The following is a 22,406-nucleotide window of genomic DNA, read 5'->3' as shown; positions in this document are numbered from 1 at the left end:
ATTAACCAAACTGCCAACACAGACCTTTAATACATATATTTCCTATGGGATTCCAGTCATCAGAGTTCTTTTCTTTCTCAAACAGAGGTTATGTGATCTTCTCAGATGTGGTTCTGAAAGGAAGCCATGGTATCAAACAGTAAGACAGACACAAGTGATCACAGTTAAAAGGTGTTTATTGAACTTCAATTCTTCGGGTAATTCACTATTCACCTCTGGACTCAGACCCACTTTGACACAAAATCTGCAATCCGTCTCCCTCTGTCGGGCTCAGACCAATTTATCTACTTAACACAAACTTTCTTTACTCTATCAACATATAAGACTTTCGATTGTGCACAGGGTCTTGCTTGACCCGTTGCAGGACCACTTCAATTCATTATAACTTTCACTTTTGTCACTTCTCAGCTGGATACCTTACAGAGACCTTTCAATAAGCACACATGCGGTGCCGGACCACTTTGCCAAAGGTATTGTATCTTGGTTTCAAAGTTAAATCACTCATCGGCAGTTAAACTTTACTCGCCTATTTTATCAAATGTGTTTCAAACCATGTTCGCTCCAGCGCGCTCCATGTAATGTTGCCTCTTGCGACCTTAGCTTCAAGAATCCAAGTGATTTGCCCGCGGCTGGGTACCGCGGGCAAATCGTTCACATGAGAAAGGTGCGAACTACCAAAAGTTTGCACCTTTCTAATGCGAACACACATACATTCTCACACACACACACAACAAACCCACAACACACCCGCCACCCACACCCTCGGCACACCCCCACCCCCTACATAAACAAACCCCACTTACCTTCATCTTCACATTGGTTCCCTGTAGCGCCAGTTCCCTTTCACTTCCGTGATCGGGAACAGGCGCTTCAGGGTCCTTTTCTTTTTTTTTTTTAACGGAAGGCTGCGAGGACACCCCCGCAGCCCTGTTTTTTTTTTCAATGCTACCACCAAAGGTTCGAACTTTTGGTATTCGCACCTTTGGTGGCAGCATTTTTAGAACTTTTGCAAACATTTAGATGCGGGAAAAACGTCCTAAACCTAGCTTCAACACAGACAGGTCTTGTATTGGTCTCCCCAACTCACCGGCTGTGTTGACTTCACTGACGCTGCTTTGTTCTTGGAGCCAAGGACGGTACCACAGCAGCTGTCGGTTCTCCCCACCTTGATTACTGATGCGGGAGGGCCCCGGGTATCTCCGAGACACAATGCAGGATTCTTCAACCTGGCTTCCTGGTCTTATGCTTTCTAATCACGAGGATCCTTGAAAGTAGCGGTTCCGTGTTGGAAAGGTCAAGGGAATTTTCCTCCTTGTGATCTCCTCCTGTTCTGCCGTCTTTAGTCTCTCGTTGAGCTGCCGTCTTGAAACTGTTGTTTCCGTGTGTGCTTTGCCACGCTCCGAGTGTGCTCTCCTGCCCTGCATTTTATAGGTGTGGGGAAGCTTAATGGGAGTCAGGTGTGTGTATAATGGTCAGTAACTGCCCAACCATTGTAGTGGGACACTTCAGGTATACTGATCGGGTGTTAGTCTGTTTTCTCCCATAGCAGGCTGTCTGTGTGGAAGTGCTTGTGTTGTAAAAGGGGTTGAGGGAGGTATAGTTCCTAGGTATCCTACCTGGTGTGATGGGGTAAAGGTGTACAGGAAAGAGAGGGATACCGCATCTCACCATCCAGTGTCGTCCTCCCCAAAGATACCTCACCCATGTGATCCTCCCGCACTGCTCCACCCTCAGGAACTGGATCCAAAAGTGATGGCTGTGTCCTGGCCACCTGGATGACCGATACCTGGGGACTAGTGGGTGAGACACCTTCTGCTTTCTCACAGTTCCCAGATCTCACATGAGACTGTGGTTCCCATCATCATATTGCAGAGGCCTCTAGGTCTCTTGTCCTAGTGTGAAGATGGCTATGCATGCCTGTCATGTTTGCCAAATGTATTCTCCTTGGCTGTGCTTTGCGGCTCCAGCTACCCTGAAAAGCAAGCAAAACGGCAGACTTTTTCCCCTTCCAACATATGTTTGCTGTATATTTCTGTCAAGTGCTCCTGTGTGTATTTATTTTGTCCTGTATTCACTGTGCGTGGTCCCCACATTGCCTGATGCTGGCACTCTGGACAGTAAGCCTGCCAACTCCCATTGTGAAAAAACCGGTCCCGCCACCTTGAGCGGACTCTTTACTCTGCTCTCCTGAGACCCAGTGACATTTGGTGGGGGGGGGGGGCCTGTAATTAACCTGAGTCACCAAGCTAGTCCCTGTTCTGGGAACCTCCTCCATTCCCTATTCCAACAGGAAACCTTCCCTTTGGGGCCAAAGGCCCTGCACTGTATCCTACAATTAACTTCCACACCTCTGGGCTCAACTCCCCTGACCTGGGAATCACACACGTCTAGCAACAGCCAAACCAACGTGCCTGAGTGGGGAGGTGGCTAACCCTTGAGGGGGTTGGAGCGACACTATGTGTCCTGGCAATAGCCAAACAGACTCCTGGATGAGGTGCTGGCCCTGGAAATGACCCTGGCAACACTTGCTCAAACACTTGTCTGGGTGAGAGGCCGGCCCTGAGGTGGCGTGAACAACAGCCTTATATAAGTTTGCGGAGAAAGGACTGGGGAATAATTTTTTTCCCTGACTGCTGGCGGTGTGGGGTGCTGACATGGGTTGGGTGCAGAGGCTGCCAAAGCCCTTCTGGCAGGTACACCTCCCCCTGTCTGGCCTTATCATTCTCCCTTGGTTCCCTCCCTCCCCAACCCTGCTCTACTTTTTCACCAGTGGGTCTCCTGGCCTCTGTCTCTTCATCCCCTGCTTCTCTCTCTTGGCCTCTCAGCCTCTACCCCTCCCCCCCGGCCTGCCTCTGTGCCCCCTGTACCTCTCTCCTTCCCCCTTGTGTCTGTCCCCCTCTCATTTTCCCCTCACCATCTCTACCAGCCCCCCTTCTCCAACCCTTCCCGTTCTCCCTTGAGGTCCCTTCCCCACCGTTGCATCCAGGTGTACTCCGCATGCCCTTGGTTCCGAGTCATTTGGTGTGCCTAGCTAGTCCAGTGTGTCAACTATCCTACTCCTCTTCCTGTAATAAAACTGTTCCTAGTTTCTGCAAAGATGTTGGTGCCTTCATTGTGTTCCCACTTCCCATGTAACCTGCCTGTTATTACCAGAGTGGGGGCCCAGCCCGTCTACGTACACAACACACCCACGCCGGTTCTGTTGACTCCCTGGTCCAAAATGGTGGCTCTGACTGGGCTCTCCCATAGGGACTCCCCCATTTTGGCCTGCCTCCCACTTCCACAGTTTTCTGGAGTCGTGACTCGGATCCAGAACCCAGTCTAGCTCACTGATCACTCGAATTAGCACCTTAATGTCTGCACCTTCTCTGAGTAAACTCACCTCTGTTCTGCAGCCTTCATCCCTCTCCTCTGTCCATTTTCCCTCTTTTACAATCTACAAACCAGCCCCATAGAAGAGGCGTTCCTGCCCTATCCATCTTTTTGCCATCATGAGAGCTCTCAAAGAGGCTGTCTAACTGCTCATCCATCCAAATGCAGACTGGCCCAATCAGCCGTGAAATACCTTGGCTTCTTTGTATAAAATAGGAGTGTGCAACCTCAATGCGAGAAAGTGAAATCCGTACTAGATACCCCTACCCTTAAAACTAAGACATCTTAGAGCATTCTTAGGTTAATCGGTTATTACCGTAGGTTTATCCCAAACTTCTCGGACAGGAGAGCTAGGCTGACAGATAAACTAAAGAACGCCGGGCCCCACAACATTTATTTGACAGACGAGGATGATATGTTAAATCACCCTAAAACAAACCTTGTGGCAGAACACGAACCTAAAGGTAGTAGATTTCTCAAAGGAATTTGTACAGCAAAGCTAGGAGCAGGGCTAGGAGCAGTCTTATTACAAGTTTGCGATGGATTGTAGCATCCCTTCTTGTTCACGAGTCGCAAACCTTTCCCACAAGAAAAAATTACTTGAATTAGAGGCCCTTGACATCAAGTGGGCCTTTATCCACCTTGGATACTACCTCCTAGGATGAAAGTTCACACGTCGCTGACCATTCTCCACTGGTTTGGATTAGCCAACGAAAAGACTCTTAACTCTTGAGTCATGCAATGGTTCTTAGACCTGCAACCTTACTGTTTCACTGTGGAGCACAAAAAAGCCAAAGACCAAGGGAATGTGGATTTCCCCTCTTGGATATCCTGTGAAACAGATGTGGCTACATCGCATAGGGGAAGGGTATGTGAGAAACCTGAAGGTGTCTCACAGCGCTAGTCCCCGGGGATCCAACATCCAGGTGGCCAGGACACAGCCACTGCTTTTGGATCCAGTTCCTGGGGGTGGACTAGTGCAGGTGGATCACCTGGATGGGGGCTCCTCGGGGAGTGGAAGTGGGACACCGGAGGGTGCGATGCGGTATCCCCTTCCCACTAACACCTTTTCCCCATCCTACCAGGTAGGATACCTAGGAATTCAATTCCCTCACCCCCCTTTCCCAAGACAAACACTTTCTCACAGACTGGTCACCGTGAGCGGCAACAGACTAACACCCAAGCCGTATACCTGACATGTCCCAACACCAGGGTCAGGCAGAGTCAGGCAATTACTGATAATTGCACACACCTGATGTCCATCACACTTCTCCACATGGATAAAAGGTGGAGCACGAAGGCACACTCTGAGCAAGTCAAAACGCACAAGGAAACGGCAGTTCCGAAATGGCAGTTTAATACGAGGAGCAAGACGGCGAAACCAGAGAGGGTTGCAAGAAGGGGATTGACCTTTCCAGAGGAAAGAAACCTCTACTTTCATGAGGCCTCGAGGATAAGAAACATAAGACCCATAGATAAAGCTGAAGAAAGGTGCATGACAACCGAGTCATGGAGCAGCGATTGCAGCCGTGGTACTGTCCTTGGCTCGGATAAGAAAGCCGCTTCAGTAAAGTGAGCACAGCCGGTGAGTCGGGGAGACTGATGGCAGACCGGTCTGTGTTAGAACGCAGGGTTCAAGCAGCAACATTGTATGAAGAAATTTGCAAAGAACAAACAAGGCGTTCGTGGTGAGCGACGCGATTGTAATTGAGTATCCAAAGAATACCTGACCTTTTGTAAACCAAGACAGATACCATATACAGAGTGGTCCAGCGCCACGTGGGTGCTTATTCGAACGCCTCTGTACGGTATCCAACAATAAGGTGTAAAAATTGTGAACTGGGAAAACGAAGTGGTCCTGCAACGGGTCAAGCCAAACCCTGTGCACATTCGAAAGTCTTTGATAGCTAAAGCAAACTGCAATTGGTCCAAGCCCAGCTGAGGGAGACGAATTGTGAGAAGCGGATCTGAGCCTGGCTGAGGGGGATCTGGGGTAAACCGTGAGTCACCAACATAGCTGAATATTTGAAACAGAACTTTTTGTTTGACACATCAGGCCCTCTGAATCAAGAGACTTTGTTTACGGAAGAGACTTGGGCATAGAAGGCCCTGATGCTTGTAACAGAACTTTGTCCCCGAGCCGAAAAAGCCTAAAAGTGTGCTATGCTCGAGGGAACCGCCTTGTCCTGTGCTGAAAACATGGGGAAGTGAGGCCAACGGCCTGAACATCCTGACTTATCATTTTGTGAACACTTCTTTCTTTTTCATGAACATTTCCCCACGCTATTTGTAGGTTAGCAGTAAGGATTGGCAATGGGTTTTTTAGTATAGGCCCTTTTTATTTTGACAAGACTCCACTAGGACTGCTTTATTATTCTTTGATGGTCGCAGCTTGCTCCCATGTTAGGCGTTCCCTGATAAGGTTCAATAAACACTGTTGAACTGTGGTCACTTGTGTCTCTTACTTTCATACCATGCCTTCCTAACTCTGGGACAAACAGCTTACAGCGACTACATATAACCACCAAGGACAAGTCTGCTTTGTAGATGCAGGACACAAAATAGTTTCTAGGGGCCATCCTAGGGACCACGACAAACGGGGTAAAATCAGTAAATTGCAGAGGCGTGAGTGTATGCTTAATCCACAAGTCTCTTCTGTACAAATACCTCTGCTAATAAGACAGTTCAAGGTGCTTCTGGGTCTCATATTGTCCTGCATTCTCTAGATACTTTGTGCAGACTAAAGATGAGGGCACTTCAAAGGGAATTTCAATTTGAGTGGGTACTGGCCACTGTCCAGTGCAGCAACATCATATTCTTAACCTCCTGGATGAGCTCAGCATTGGTGTTGTGAAACAAAAGATCACATTTCACCAAGTGTGTGTTACTCAACAGGGTATATTCATATGTAGTGATAGCAACAGGGACATTGACAGAAGGTGCACCCAGCACCTAGTCAACCACGGCCCTGTAGTCGGATGCAGAAAAGAAGATGCATATCTTTGTCTTAGAAATTAGAGCAGCAAATCCGGCCCACTGCGCTTTCTTACACGGGTCGACCAGAAGCGCATACTAGTACGGACAACTTCACGGCCATGTACTACTACTGAAAAAAGGCGAAAGGTTAATCATATTGCTCAAAGAGGCCAAAGAGTTGTGAACATGGGCTGCCAGACAAGAGGTGACTGTTTGGGGACCACTGCTATGCATTCAGATGATCGCAAGTGGGAGCTATATCAGACCACAGTGGATTGGCTTTCTCAACTGTGGAGGAACACCCAAAGTAGACTTATTGTCAAAGTTGATAAATGCCATGTCTCAGGAGCCAATCTCATGGCCCCTAGTTCCTGCAGAGGGCGTGAAGTGTTCCTGTTTGACCATTGGTGGCACACGTGGTGCAGAAGATGAAGACCTCAGCATGCTAGTTGACCCAGGCAGCCCCAATGTGAGCAAGGTCATTCTGATACTTCAGTCTTCTGGCATTGTCGGTAGCAGACCATGTGTAACTGAATACACCCTTCTCTATTCATGATGAAAGAAGTGGGAACCTCCTCTCCCCGCCCCTCAACCTACCACAGCAGTTCAAGTAAGTATTGGCACATGAAAGAGAAGGCTTGACCAACACTACTTACTTCCACAATTGAAAGTAGTTTTTCATCTAGTGTACCCAGATGCTTGTCTACCACATATGGTGGAGTCGGGTCTCTAGTATTCTCCAGTAAGAATTCAGCTGCTTTCTTGGTTGCTGCATCAGTTCTACATTTTTTCACAAACTGCTATTTAAAAGCCTGCATTTTGTTCGTGCACGTTTGTTCCCCATGAATTCGACCAGTTAAATTTTTTTTAATGGGGGTCGTCCTCATCATCCCCTCCAGTCCACATGTTCAACCATCCCATATCACTACCTACATGAATATATGTGTAATTGGTCGATTTCCAAAAGTGCACAGGCAAAATGCTAACTTTTTAATCGCATTCTATGAAAATACATATTACTGCTGAACTCGTATTATGGCTGTATCGTTGGCATGCCCATGATGCCTACTGGCTTTTTAGCATTTGAGCTGTGTGTCAGGATCCATGCGGATAAAGTTACTCACGGAACACATCCTCCATTTCTTTCAAAAGATGGTCTCAGCCTAGCACATTATTCAAGACGTTAACTTAGCAATTTTCTTCAAACAAACAGCTGCTGCAGGAAAGTTGTCCCTTGACACCTTGCATGTCAAAAGATGCCTTGGTTATTACATTGACAGAACTAGAGAATTTAGGTGGACTTCACAGCTATTTGTTGCCCATGCAGTTACAGAAGAGCACTCCTTGGGGCTCATTATAAGTTTGCCAGTATTGTGGCGGCAAATCCGCCAGAATACCAGTAAATGGATTTACCGATACAGCTACGGTCCCACGGAATGTCCACCAGATTACATGTGGCGGTAGCCGGTGTAACTCCCCATTTCACGGAGTTGGGCTCCATGGGGGATTTTGCCTGTATTACGGGTGCCAGTATTACTGGTACCTGTAATACAGGTCGATTTGTGCTGGCAGAATGACATCCAACTCTTAGATGGAGGTCATTCCGCCACCTCACGGGCAAACCCGTAGTTGGCCGCTTCGGACAACTTGTAATGAGCCCCCTTACCTTACTCTCCACTAACAAAATTGATTGTGGACAGCTTCAAGTACTGCTCTAAGAAAGCAGTGACAGTTACCAGGCAGAGGGGCTGGGCATTTTTCCAGAGGCAACGCAGGGACTGCTGTGATCCCAACTACCCTCCTCCGCCCCATTAAAGGACTTCCGAAGAGCATCTACTTTGTGATCAATGAGGGTGTTCTGCAAGCACTGTTGCTTGAGCAACGATGTAACGTCAGCCACCCTGTAGCCAACCTCTGTTAAGAAATCTCTTCAGGCGAAGACAACCTGTGGTCCCTGCTCACGTGTCCTTATTAATTGCTGCTTCGTTCTTATTAAATAAGCATGTTGATGTATACAAAAGATTGATTGCTGGGGAAAGTATACTTACCTATAGGTATAGTTCTCCAGCCCGTATTGCTATCATGTACAGATTCACATGCTATCAACCGGTCCTCTGTGGTGGTTGTGTTTAACTTTAATCACATGGCCTTGGAATCTGAGGTGTTATGGATGGTGAAGCGAAGAGGTCGGCAGTGCTGGAAGTAGTCTGGATAAAACAAGTGCGTTTGCCTTTATAATTGGGCAGTACATAATGATGTTAACGTGTGCAATCGGAAATATGCTTTTTATTGAGGGAATTTTCATTTCAAAGTCAGGTTATCCGCATCTTTGAGGTTCGTGGTCACAGGGATTCTTTGGATTCTGTCACTGCTGGACGAATGCACAGAGGACCTGAGATGTGGGCTTGGCAGCAGAGATCCCTGTAGGTGAGGTTCTGATCCCACAGCTCCCTGCCAAGTCCCGTTCTAGGTCAAATAACCTTTTTTCCATCTGGAAAACAAATTGATTTAGAAAGACTGCGCTGTGACCGCACAAAGCGGTCTTTCTAAATCGAACTGTCACGCCCCTGCCTCACACGAGTGCGCGCAGGGGCTGACTGGCTCACCAGGACCCGGAAGCGTCGTAGGAGGAGAACCAGGGCCATCACGAGGGGGGGGGGGGGCAGGAGGGGCAAACTGCCCCGGGCCTCGCGCTTGCAGGGGGCCTCGGGGCCCCCTCACCTACATAGATGGCAGCACAGTCCACCCGTGTCCATTATTCACACGGGGGACTGTGCTGTCTGCTCTCTGCCCTGCAGTGATTTTGCTGTTTGTGGCGAAGCCGTTTGGCTCCGCAACAAACAGCAAAATAAGGGGAGACAGCAGGACTCAGAAGTGAGCTCTGCTGCCTCCTGTTACTCAGCTGAAAAGGTGGACCTGCTAAATGACAAGAGAGGACTCCTCTCCTATCAGTGCGTTCACATTGTTCAGTGTGACAACACTGACTGATAGGGGAGGTGCTCTCTCCTGTTAGGCAGCATGTCTACGTGTCAGAGTGAGTGCCATCCGGTCCCCCGTGGCTGCTCGGGTGTTTTTGAAGGGTGCATGGAGGTAAGGTAAGTGTTTTTAATTTTAATTTATATGTGTATATGTGTAGTATATATGTGTATTTAAATTAAATGTGTATGTATATGTGCATGAATGTGTGCGTGTATGTTGGTGCTTGTGTTGTTGTCAATGCTGTGTTTGGTTTTATATATGCGTGCATGCAAGGAGTTGTGTGACTGGTGGATGAATGCATGGGTGAAAGTGTTGTATGTGAGTGTGCGTCAGCCCCCACCCCTATTTTTAGCAGACATGCGTACCACTTAATTAAGGGGTGGGATCATGGCATCAGTGGTGGTCCTAGGCTACATTTTTCGGGGGCGACGGAGTGGGACTAATACTTCAAAGGTTGGGAGGGACACTAACTTGTGGGGGAGGGACAAACTTACTTGTGTGGGCACATCTAATATATTTCTGCATCGAATTAGACTATTCTGATGAAGCTTCAATTTTACAAGCAGCTAACTCTCGCCCTCATTTCTGAAATGTCACACTTAAGGACTGCTGTGAGAATGAGATGTCTCATGTTACCACTTCCCTTCCATGTATGTTTATGAATGCAGGTGCTAACAGTGAAATGGTTTATGTTAGTGATTTCAGGGCCTTTTAACAGTGAAGCCCAGGCCCCGTTTAATATCTGTGTCTTGTTCCACCATCTGGCCACTGCTCTGTTGGTCAGCCCGGCAGGGGCTGGATGACAGTTTTGAAAGTGAATAGTGAGTGGGGCCAATGTGGGGGCCAATAAAACCATTGCGCTGTTGGTCTCCCCACTGAGGGATGGTGTCTGGGTCTTTCAGCTTTTGCAGTATAAATGGGCCCCCACGCAGCTGCCCTCTTGTTCGCAGTCTTATGACAGATACCTGCTGATAATCTGCAGCTTCTAACCACCTCACTGTATTATTTTGACTTAATTATTGATTTAAGCACGCCACAGGTGCCTTGGCCTATTTTTCCAATCTGTAAGGCCTGGGGTGCCCCACAAACATCGCAAAGAAATGGGCTCCCACCAGCCCTGACACATCTTCAACCAGCCCTGCTCGCACTTCTCTCCCAACGCCCTGAGCCCAGCTAGGAAGCTGAATAGTAATTTCACCTTCCCTTTGGCCACTAGTCGTACCTTTCACCCCAATTCAAAGGCTCTTTACTTTCATAATGCTATGCTGATCTCTGAGAGGTGGGCCATCTAAAAGCTGAGACAAGAAGTTAAGACTTTGGCTTTATCAAAGTTAGTCTGTTGATATTGCATGGATAGGCATTTGTACTCTGCATGTTTGATGCTGCTGGCACTCCATAACGAGAGCTACGGGCTGGCAACACTTTGAGAGAGGCCTTCTGCCTCAAAGTGGGAGGGCTTCAGTGCTTCCTAGATAGGGGCTGGCTCCGCCCAAGTAGCCAGGTCGAGTCAACCAAACCCAACGGGAAGGCGCTAGAGCCCGATCTGCTCAGTGGTGTTGCACCCTACGTGTCTTTCACTGAAGTCCTGTTAAAAACAAACATTGGCAAAGCCAACTTGTGCATAAGTATTAGACATTTGCCAGGCACTGCTATTAGATGCTCAGGTACTCAAACCAGTTTGCACCTGTTACCATCAATGGCCAGTTAATAGCAATACAGGAGTGCCTTTACCATGCCTAGATGAAATCAAAAACTGTTAGGATTGCCAATGCTTGTTTTGCTTTACCCATGTTGCACAGGACTGTGCATCAAGGTTAAAGCAAACATACAACTTGGCTAAATTGGCGCACGTTGAATTTAGGCCAACCAAAGCAGTAGTAACACTTATGGTGCACAGTCAGCCTGGACATACTTTCTATGGCATGGCATGTTTACTGGCTGGGAGCCGTACATGGTAATGATGGCATATGTTGGTGCAGCATGCATGGACCACATGGGAACAACCAGCATGAATATATCTTTATACTAACATTTGTTAAGCGCAAGGCGGCATGAAATGTATTGGATAATGTCAGGCACCACATGCCGTCATGCCATCCTGTATATGTTTATGCCTATGATACAAAGGTTAGTCTGGCATAAAACCTTTCTTCAGTAGAGAAATCTAACTTTGCTGTAGTTGATTTGCAGTTGTAGCAATAAACCATATTTGGGTTCCTCCACACAAACTCAAGGGGAGATTTCTCGAGTCCCGTTTGCGAAGGTACTAACACGGGCCCAGTGCTTAACATCAAAAGGGGGCCTCACCAAATGTTTTGCCCCTGGCCTCACCACATCTTGTGACAGCCCTGAGGAGAACGGGTATATGTGTGTTGGTGTGTCTGTGTGTTTTGGTCTGGGGGAGTCTTGGGTGGGGAGGAAGAGTGCGGGGACTGAGAGAGAGAGGGAGGTTCGGGGGTGACCCTTCCTCCTTCCCTCACCCCCCGATTTCGAGGTAGTCCCATGGTTGGGGGTGGGTTGCGGGGTAATGGAGGAAAAGGGAGCTCTGGTGTTAAAAACACTGGCATGTCCTTTTCCCGCTTTCTGAGGGCTGCACCAAATCAACCAAAAATAATCTGTCTTTTTTTTATGTGCAACCTTCCAAAAGCGGGAAAATGACATCGAACCTCCTAGTCTCTCTGCCTGCGCTGTGGTCTAGATGTAGGAAGGGGCCCTGGAGGATGAACCTCTGATCTTGTGATGATGGCTAGGCAGTAGGCAGAAAACAGATTATAGCCTTAAGCAAACGACTGGGAGGTATTTTTACGGTATTGTACGATCGGACCGAAAAAAAAAGTTCAGATCGTACAATACGACCGAAAAATGCTACCACCTAAGGTTCGAACACCAAAAGTTTGAACCTTTGGTAGTAACATTGCAGGTAAGTAAAAAAAAAAAAAAAGAGAGACTGCGGGGGTGTCCCCCGCAACATCCCGCTCACTATACTGTGTGGTATAGTGAGCTGGGTGTTGCAGGAGACACACCCGCGTAAAAAAAAAACGGGTGCTGCAGGGGTGTCCCCTGCAACACCCCGCTCTCTATACTTTGCTGTATAGTGTGTGGGGGAAGCCCCTGTAGTATGTAAGTGTGTTGGCATGAGAAAGGTGCAAACTTTTGGTAGTTCGCACCTTTCTCGTGCTAACTTTCCAGCCGCGGCAAAATCGGTCGCAGTCCGATCACTTTGAATCGTTTTTACAGACCGGGTCTTTTAAGGTGTGAATCAGTAATGCAGTGATTTGTTTTGAACCACTGTTGGGAAGGGGAGAGTGTCTTCCCACCTCCCTAGGCGATACCAAAGAAGAAATAAACACTAAGAGAGCACATCTAGGGGCATGGGGTACATACTGAAGGGTGCGCAACCACCTTAGTGCATGTATTAGAAGCTATATGGTAGATGCCGGTGTGAACGCCATCTTGGCTAATGGCAGCCATCTTAGAAGTTAGGCCCAAGCGCGGCGAATAGCATTTTTGTGTTAGTATTAGTCCCCTTGCATGAGCGCGAACACCACCCCCAACCTGGCCAGTTCTCAGAAATCCACAACCTCCTCTATTGTTAGGCAAGTTACAGGCCCTCGCGCATGGGAAGATTGTGCCCTGCAAGGTCATGAGAAGAGAGCAGCGCTTCTTGGCAGTACCATCCCAAGGGATAGATGGCAAGGCCCTCCTGCCCCCAACGATCGCTGCATGTGAAATGCAGCTTTGCCATGCTTTCATCCCATGACCCCCACATTCCACAGCACCATCCAAACTCAGACCACCGACCATAAAACCTTTACACCCCTCTATCGATGACTCAGATCAGAAGGCAAGGCTATCGCGCCTTCGGAAATGAGTAACGTGATTTGTGCTGCGAGTTGCAGGGTAGCCTCAGAATTATAGCCTAAAACTAAGGTGGAGGACCTTGGGGTTTGCTGATCAGTCTGGGAGCGTGTATGAGTTACTGTGACCATGGCTGTCCCCCGAGCCCATCCCTGTATCTGCCAGGTGCATTGTGCACAGTACGACCTGCTAAGATGGCTTACGTTTGAATTTGGTCCTGTGTTTATTGGCTACCTACCTTCAGCCAGTCCGCACGGTCAGTAGGCGTAAGCCGGCCCCCAGCAAAGGCCCACGAATAAGGATCCTGTCCTGAGCCTGAATTCAGCAGTCTCAACCCCGGATGCCCAGCAGGGCTCATCTAGCTGCGCTGCTGGAGCAGCTCGCCAACAACAGCCGGCACTTGCTGTGCCGAGGTAAGCCCTCACGGCTACCTTTTCCGTCGGCAAATAGTGTGCCGCTACATAATTTCGCCTGCGGTGAGTTTTCATCACCATAATTAATTTTATACTAGACCGCTGCTTCAAGCAGGGCTATATCGTTTTTCCTAAGCCATTCCATGTGCAACTGTACTGATGCGATTCGTAGTACGACCTGCTAATATGGCCGCCGTTTTAATTTGGGCCTGTGTTTACACCACGTTGCCTGGGCAACATCTCACCTCCTATTGGCTACCTACCTGGCCTTCAGCCAATCCGCACGACTGGTAGGCGTAAGCCAGCCCCCAGCAAAGGCCCACAGATAAGGCTCCAGTCCCGGACCTGTTGGAGCCATACGGCCCAAAGAGCCAAAGCCCTAAAACTAACCTTGTGTTTCCACAAAAGTACCCGTGGCACTGTTCTTTTACTCGCCTGACCCTATCATCTCTACATGCTCCTTTGTGTAAGTACTCTACATGCCGACCCCTAACAATGTATTACGTTCGTGTATGCCTTCCGCCTAACGAACGCTTCCATAGCCTCCATTGTCGAAGGATACTGCGTTGTAAGTTCACGACACTGCCTCACCTATGGTGCTTGTATCGAGAGGTTAGTTCCGTCAGCTGCTACCTAGCTATACTCCGCCGTATAACAATGACGATTATGTGCTAAGGTATCTAGCTCACATGCAGTCTGTTATTGTCGCCGTCTTACCCACTGCCACGTCCTTGCCAGAAACCGCATTTAGTCGGTCTCTGTTGCCTAACCTGTGTATTTGCATATTGCTTCTGCCACTAGTGTACTTGGTACTATGCCTACAAATTGCCACTACTATAAAGGCTTGCTTAGACCTGCATACCTGCATTTCAATCTGGCTAGCGTTACGACTGCAATTGTATCCTCTGCCATGTCTGTCAGAAATCGCATTTGGCCCCAGTAAGAAATAAATGTTGTTGCCACCGTTCTAAATGTATGCCAATTTGTATACTCAAATACTGTCTCTGCCACTACTGCATTAAGTTCCATGCCCACAAATTGCCCAAATACGCTGCAGCCGCTGTTGCCATCATTTCTAAGATTTGATAACATTTGTATATTTGTATTGCAATTTAGCCAACGTTACTATTGCAGCTAGTGCTACTACATCCCACTCATCAATAAATTGCCACCATTGACATAGCTGCCATTGACATGCCAGACACGTTTATTTGTGATCTTACACAATGGTTCATTACGTCCAGGCCCACGTTTCAATCTACTTAACTCCCCAGTGACAGTTAAGACACTAGCCACTTAACTACCGCGCTACCCTACCCTACGTAGACACTCCAAAGAGACACTAGAATCCCTCATGGACACTACAAGTCTAGAGGCTCATCCTTGCTCAGAAGGCTCATTCATCCAGTTAGGGAATGGCCTTGCAAGATTATGGTGTGTCAGACACCACGCCCTCCCATTCCCTACCCCCTTGCTACCTAAAATATCTCCCGTCCCTGTACCAGCACCCCCACCCCATATCACCCTACCTACCCAGAGTAGTGAGATATTATCCTTTACTGTCACAGTCAGCCCGCCTTCTACTTGTCCTATTGACAAACCTATAAGGAAATATAAACGTTCTTCTCAGCCTATCCAGCAACACACCCAAAGGCTACTATAGCCTCCTCATTATCTGCCCACCTCATGACCATCCATACCACTCAGAAACCCCTGACATACAACATACCAGCCACTGCATCAATACCTTCCACATGGCCTATTGTTGGACCTACGAGGAGATTTAGACTCATCACGTACTGGCCCACACCATATCCAACGGCACACCAATACCATGCAGCTTACTATCCATAGCTCACAGAAACACGTGACATGCAACACTCTAGTCACCGCCTCAACACCTAGTCAGCAAACCCACAAATCACTTTCCCGTAAAAGGCAAACTCCTCCTATTCTAATATACCAACTGCCACCCACATTGGATAACAGATCAAAAAATCCAAAGAACTCCAATTCACATATTAAGAAACCAGACCACATTGACATGACCCTCCACCTGAAAGGCGCCCTCATTAACGCTAGATCTATTACTGCCCACGCTCTTGACACTGAAGATCTCATCAAAGCCAATGACTTAGACATGATGGCAGTAACAGAAACTTGGCTCCATACGGCTTCAGGCCCCTCCTTATCGCTAGCCATCCCAGAGGGTTACTCAATTTATAGGAAGGATAGAACCACAGCCAAAGGAGGCAGAGTAGCTCTCCTAGCTAAAAACGCCCTTGATATAAGAATACTAGGCAAACTCCCATTTGCTGCTGGTGAAGTAATCACTCTGAAAATGTCACTCACGCATACTTGTACCCTTACCCTCCATATTGTCTACAGACCTCTACGTCCGACATCCACATTCAAAGACATCACCTCGCTCCTGGCTTACAGTATGAAACCTCACTCCAAAGCCATCGTCCTAGGTGACTTTAACCTCCAAAGGACGTACCTTAGACTGGATTGCCGACACCAACGTCATCCTCTCTAACACCCCCCTCTCCTCGGTCAGACCATAATAATCTACCACATTAATGACTAAACCCACAAAACCTAACCCACTCGCACCATCCAGAAGCTCCAAAAACATTAATTGTGACAACATGCTACCCCTCCTATCACCTTTATTGAATACCACTTACCCTGACGACGACCTGTCATCACTAGTCAGCCAATACAATGAAGTCATGCTAGCGGCCATTGATAAAGTAGCCCCTCTGAAACCTAAAAAAGTTAAACCTAAGGCACATATCAACACATGGTTTACTCCCGACCTCCAAACTTGGCGTGCAACCAAAAGGTCTGCCTAAAGCAGTTGGTTAAAGTCACCAACACCTGCTAACAAAGTAATCTTTCAGACACTATCCAATAACTACAAGGAAGCAATCACTAAAGCCAAAAGTGAAGTAAATAACCAAAGAATCCAGAATGCCCAATCCAATTCTAGAGAATTATTTGTCATTCTCTGCGAACTGGAATCACCAGCCCCCATGCCAGACCATTCTATCAAAGATATACAATGGTGCACTAACGTACAAAATGCCCTGGCAGATAAATTCTTTCTATTGCTAAATAAAATAGAACTTAAAAACAAAACTCAACCTTGACTCCACTCCGTCAATCACACCCTCCACCACCGAACTACACGAGACCAGTACATTTACCTTCATGCCCGTGACCACAGTAGAAACCATTAATATCATCAAAGTTTTAAAACCCTTGAGATGTAAGCGTGACACATGTCCCACAAACCTAGTAAAAGAATGCGCCAACGAACTTGCACCATTCATCACTAGCCTCATCAATAGCTCATTTGCAGCCAATTCAGTACCTGATGAATTAAATGAAACTTGGGTGTTCCCCTTGTTAAAAAAAAAAAAAAGACATTGGACCCCAACATTCCAGCACATTTCCGACCTATTACTACAGTGCCATTCTTACTAAAAATCCCTAAAAAAGCCTATTTGCAGATTCAAAAATTCTTGGAACCTAATCTTTTAGGCTTGAGACAATCTGGGTTCAGACCTGGTCACGGAACACAAACGTTTCTCTTCGATTTAAAAACACAAATGGACCAATTCAAAGACAGAGGTGACTTGTGCATCCTCCTCCTGTTAGACCTTTCTGCAGCATTCGATTTGGTGAACCATAAAATCTTATGCCATCATCTCGAATCTGCTGTCGACTTCTCCCCTGAAGCCATCAAATGGATTGAATCCTTTCTCTCCAATTTGCACCATGAGGGTCTTCTCTGCCACATCAGCTCCCCCCCCCCAGTCATGGTAACGCGTGGTGTAGCGCAAGGTTCCTGTGTGTCCCCAACACTGTATAATGCCTTCACAAAGCTTCTATTCAATAAACTAGACAAAATGGGTGTCACATATACAAACTATGCGGATGATACTCAAATACTCATACCAATCACAGGCTCAAACAATCTTAACAAAATGTATCTCGCAATCCAGGCCTGAATGGCGCAGAATGAATTACACCTCAACGATGACAAGACCAACCTAACTCTAATCGGAAACAGATTTAAGCTAAGTAATCTCTCACAACAATACAAATCGTTCAAAATAGATGGCAACGAAACAAAAACCATTGGGGTCTACATTGACTCCTCCCTTACCTTATGTAGACAGATCAATGCCATTATATCATCTGTAGCCTACACGTCAAAATTAATAAGAGCCAGTAGACCATTCCTCTCAACCAAGAATAGCATCACCTTAGCAAGAGCTTTGATCCTTTCCAGGATAGATTATTGTAACTCTCTCTTTTCTGGAACCAGCATCAGAAACATCAAAAAACTTCAAACAGTACAAAATAATGCAATTAGAGCTGCCTTGCATATACATAAGAATGAACATATATCAGCGACTAGATGAAACATCCACTGGCTCCCGGTCCAAGACAGGATCAATCTCAAAATCCTCACTCTCACTCACACATGCCTTACTAACAACGCACCAGTTTATCTAAACAATCAGATTACCAAAACCCAATCTAACAAACCCACACAGGCCGCATATGCTAATCTGAGTTTCATACCAAGATACAGAAGACAGAAAGCAGGCGGTTCTAGCTTCCCAGTGCTAGCAGCTAAACTGTGGAACACTCTCCCAACACAACTGAGAAATGACACATCCCTCTGGTCATTTAAAAAAACTAAAAACCTGGCTCCTCAGTTTAGATCCCCAACAATAGACACCAGGACCTTCAGTATCATAGGCTATGACTGTCAGGATTGCAAAGTGACCATCAACACCATGCAAGTCGCACCTCATGAGTACATTTGTATCTGTATTCAGTGCACGTATGTCCTATCGTAACTTACTGTCTTGATGAAATACATAAATCTGTAACCAATATGTAGTATCACATATGCAAATGTATTGACTAAGTATACAAACCAGCAACCATTTTCTTAAGTTCCAGCGCCTAGATGGCTATGGGCTAAGTGCGCTTTGTAAATGTACAAATAAGTAAATTGTTACAATCAGAAGAATAACATTGTGTGTCAGAGTAGCTAATTAATTGGTAGGTCAGCTCACTGCGGATGACGAGCCCAGCAGCACCCACGTGAACGAAGATGAACAGATGAAGATTGACAAATGGCATCCCATATGGAGCAGACCCTACAGCTACAGGCTTCCGCCAATAATCCATATTGCAGAATTGTACCATATATGGTGAGATCACTAGTGACCCTGTTTGTGCTTATAATGTACGGCATATGCCAACGAACCATAGAACGTACCGCGGCAGCTGATTTTCTTTGCTGGTGCATACCTATTTTTGTAGAAATAAATACTTGTTATCCTTGGAAGTTTGTCATGGGCCTTTTTCCCTAGCGGGCTGTCATTTTTCTGGTCTGAGCATGCAGGGGCGTGCCTTCACCAGTTGTACAGGTAGTATTAATTACTCCCATAGGGAATGGAACTTCTGTTTTTACTCCCTAAAAAATCACTTTACTCCCAACTTTAGAAAATGGGGAGTACAATACTCTCACTTCAAAATCTTATCTGGGGCACTGTGTGTGACCACTCATGGGCCCTGGCACATTCTGTTGCAGTTCATTCTGCTAAGCATCATACTCCAGTCCTGTTCCAAAGAACAGAATACTCACATAAGTATAGAGGAAAGCATACTGAACACTAGGAGTACAGTATTCACTACGCTGTGTAACTGTTCTAGTCAACTGGTCCTCTGTTTTCTTAGTCCTTTTAATTAATACTCATGGCATAATCTTTCTCTCCGATGTACAGGGGATGTGTGTCAGCATACATAGCATCACATGTACCCAGAACCCACATGCCAGTCTTTTGTTAGTGCCCAAGTCCTTGTTTCTCATCCCGGGACATCTATGCACAGTGCCTGCTTAAGCGAAACCCCTGAGTGCTTGCTTTCTTTTAATTTTACTCTGTGATGATGGCCTCTGTTGACAGTTGGGATGGCCAATGGGGCCAGATGCCCCCACACGTGGCACGATGTTGAGTTCCAGGAGATGTGTGGAGGATGCCATGGCCAACCCCACCTTGGCTTAAGGCATAGGCTCATCACATGGTGCGCCCCTCGACCACTCCCCCCTGCATTGCACTGTCAGATGGATGAACCTCTGCAGAACTCTGACCTCTTAAATGATACTTCCTGTGGAGCCGGTTTCAGGCAAATTACCAGAGTAAAGGTCTGCTGGTCATTGACCGGCACAGGGAGGAATCACTACAGGTGTAGAGGAAGCTTTGATCACTGCATCACTAAGAGGCATGAACGAGCCCAGGGGCACTCCTCTGGCAAACCAGTACACTGCAAGTGTCCAGAGAAAGATGACATACCTCCCTGAAAACTGCTTGGTCTACAGCACTACTATTGCAAACAGCTTAAACAAATCCCAGCAGGACTGACTATCCAATCACCACGCTCAGACGATCAGAAGTATCATGGGTATAAACTTAGAATGAGGATGGCCAAAGAAGTAGAGCCCAACTGTTTTACTTGGGTATGGAAGTTTGAAGAAGGAGCACATTGAGGGATGGCTTTAGAAGGGGGAAGATCAGGAGGGACATCAGAAGGGTGAAAGGAGTGGAGAGGAAGAATATCAGTAAGAGGAAGGAGGAGATTGAAGGGAGTGGAGGAAAGGAAGAATATTATAAGCAAAAGGAAGGAGGAAGGTGAAAGAAGAGGCAAGGAGCAATCATACCTGGAGGAAAGAGGAGAGACTGTGGAAGGTGGCTGAAGAGGACATTGAAGGAGGAGCAGAGACGATGGAGTCAAGTGATTGTAGATAACCAGGGAGGAGAAGGAAAGGAGAGACAGAATAAGGTGGTTGTTAGAAACAATTAAAGGGTAGAAACAGAGAAAGTAGAAGGGGAAAGTTAGAATATGATCAAGAATATGGAGAACGAGTTTTGTGAGGTTGTGGTGGGCGAGAATCTTATAAGGAGAGAAATTGGGACTTTCTTACAGAGGCTGGAGGATAGACTAGAGATTGGATGATGGGGCAAACATTATGGAAGTGGCCATTGTATCTTGAAGAGTGAGCATGTGCTGAAGCTTCCAAAAGGTGCAGAAGTAAGGAGGAGACCAAAAAGGACTGAAATGTGTGCCTTGGGGTAGGAGCATGTGGAGAGACCTCAAGGAGGAGAGAGAGTGGGCTGGTGGGCACTAGAAGATAGGGAGGAGGTGATAGATTGGAAAGTAAACCTCATCAGCTGGCCACCCTGCTTGGTTCCTGTATGAAACCAGAAGGTGTCTCACCCACTAGTCCCCAGAGATCTCTCATCCAGGTGGCCAGGACATGGCCATCACTTTTGGATCCAGTTCCTGGGGTCGGACCAGTGCGGGAGGATCATCTGGGTGAGGGGTCTTCGGGGAGTCGGAGTGGGATGCCGGATGGTGATAGGCGGTATCCCCTTCCCTGTAACACCTTTACCCCATCCTACCTGGTAGGATACCTAGGAACCCTTCCCCCCCCCCCCCTCTTTACAACACAAACCCTTTCGCACGGACAGCCCGCTATGGGAGAAAACACCCAAGCAATATACCTGAAGTGTCCCAATAAAATGATCAGGCGAGGTCAGGCAATTACTGACCATTACACACAAATGACTCCCATTAAGCTTCCCCACACGGATAAAAGGCGAGGCACGAGAGCACACTCTGACCGAGGCAAAGCACATGAGGAAACAGCAGTTTCGAGATGGCAGCTCAACGAGAGACGAAAGACGTCAGAACAGGAGGGCATCGCAAGGAGGGAAATTCCCTTGACCTTTCCAACAAGGAACTGTTACTTTCAAGAACCCTCAATTAGAAAGCGTAAGACCAGGAAACCATGCTGAAGAATCCTGCATTGTGTGTCAGAGATACCCGGGGCCCTCCCGCGTCAGTAATCAAGGCGGGAAGAATTGAGACCCGCTGTGGTACCGTCCTTGGCTCCAAGAACAAAGCAGCTTCAGTGAAATCAACACAGCCGGTGAGTTGGGGAGACCGATACAGGACCAGTCTGTGTTAAAGCAGAGGATGCAAGCGGCAACATTGTATGGCGAGCGCTGGAACGAACAATGTTTTAACGCGTGTGATAAAAGACGAAAGTATAGTTGAACTGCTGATGAGTGATTGAACTTTGAAACCAAGATACGATACCTTTGAGAGAGTGGTCCGGCACCGCATGTGTGCTCATTCGAAGATCTCTGTAAGGTATCCAGCTGAGAAGTGGCAAAAGTGAAAGCGTTCTAAAGAATTGGGAATCAAAGTGGTCCTGCGACGGGTCAAGCTAAATCCTGCCCAAAGTCAAAAGTCTTTGATGTTGATACAGTAAAGAAAGTTTGTGTTAACATGATAAACAGGGCCGAACCCGGCTGAGGGAGATCTGTAAACGTGTGAATAAAAGGCCTGAGCCCAAACGAGGGAGGCATATTGTGAACAGTTAACTAAGTATAAAGGAGGAGTGTGAACGACTGGTCTGAGCACAGCTAAGGAAAGCCTGTTGGGAACTTGTGTTTGCGAGGGTCCGAGCCCGGCTGAGGGAGACCTAGGATCCGAGCCCTGCTGAGGGAGACCCAGTGGAAACCGTGAACCCGTAAACCTGTGAACTTTGGAAAAACCTGAAGAAGAGAAGGAACTTTGTTTTGTATGTGTCCAGGCATCCTGCGAGTAAGAGACTTTATTCTGGGGAAATTACTTTGTCGCAGAAAGCCCTGACTTATGTCCTGAACTGCATCTTTGAGCCACAGAAGCCGGAGTGTGTTTGAAGCTAAAGTG

At 47.2% G+C, this 22,406-nt stretch overlaps 1 protein-coding gene across 1 annotated transcript in view; it reads left to right on the top strand.

Moving 5' to 3' along the window:
• Nucleotides 1–22,406, top strand: part of AHDC1 (AT-hook DNA binding motif containing 1) — an 815,872-nt gene that overhangs the window by 576,419 nt on the left and 217,047 nt on the right. The gene's annotated exons all lie outside the window — the stretch shown is intronic.

This window comes from Ambystoma mexicanum, chromosome 11, assembly GCF_040938575.1.
Source record: "Ambystoma mexicanum isolate Mex_15411 chromosome 11, UKY_AmexF1_1, whole genome shotgun sequence".
In the NCBI taxonomy this organism is placed as follows: domain Eukaryota; kingdom Metazoa; phylum Chordata; class Amphibia; order Caudata; family Ambystomatidae; genus Ambystoma; species Ambystoma mexicanum.
The sequence above is the reverse complement of the archived record's forward strand: the minus strand, read 5'-3'. Positions and strand labels throughout refer to the sequence as shown.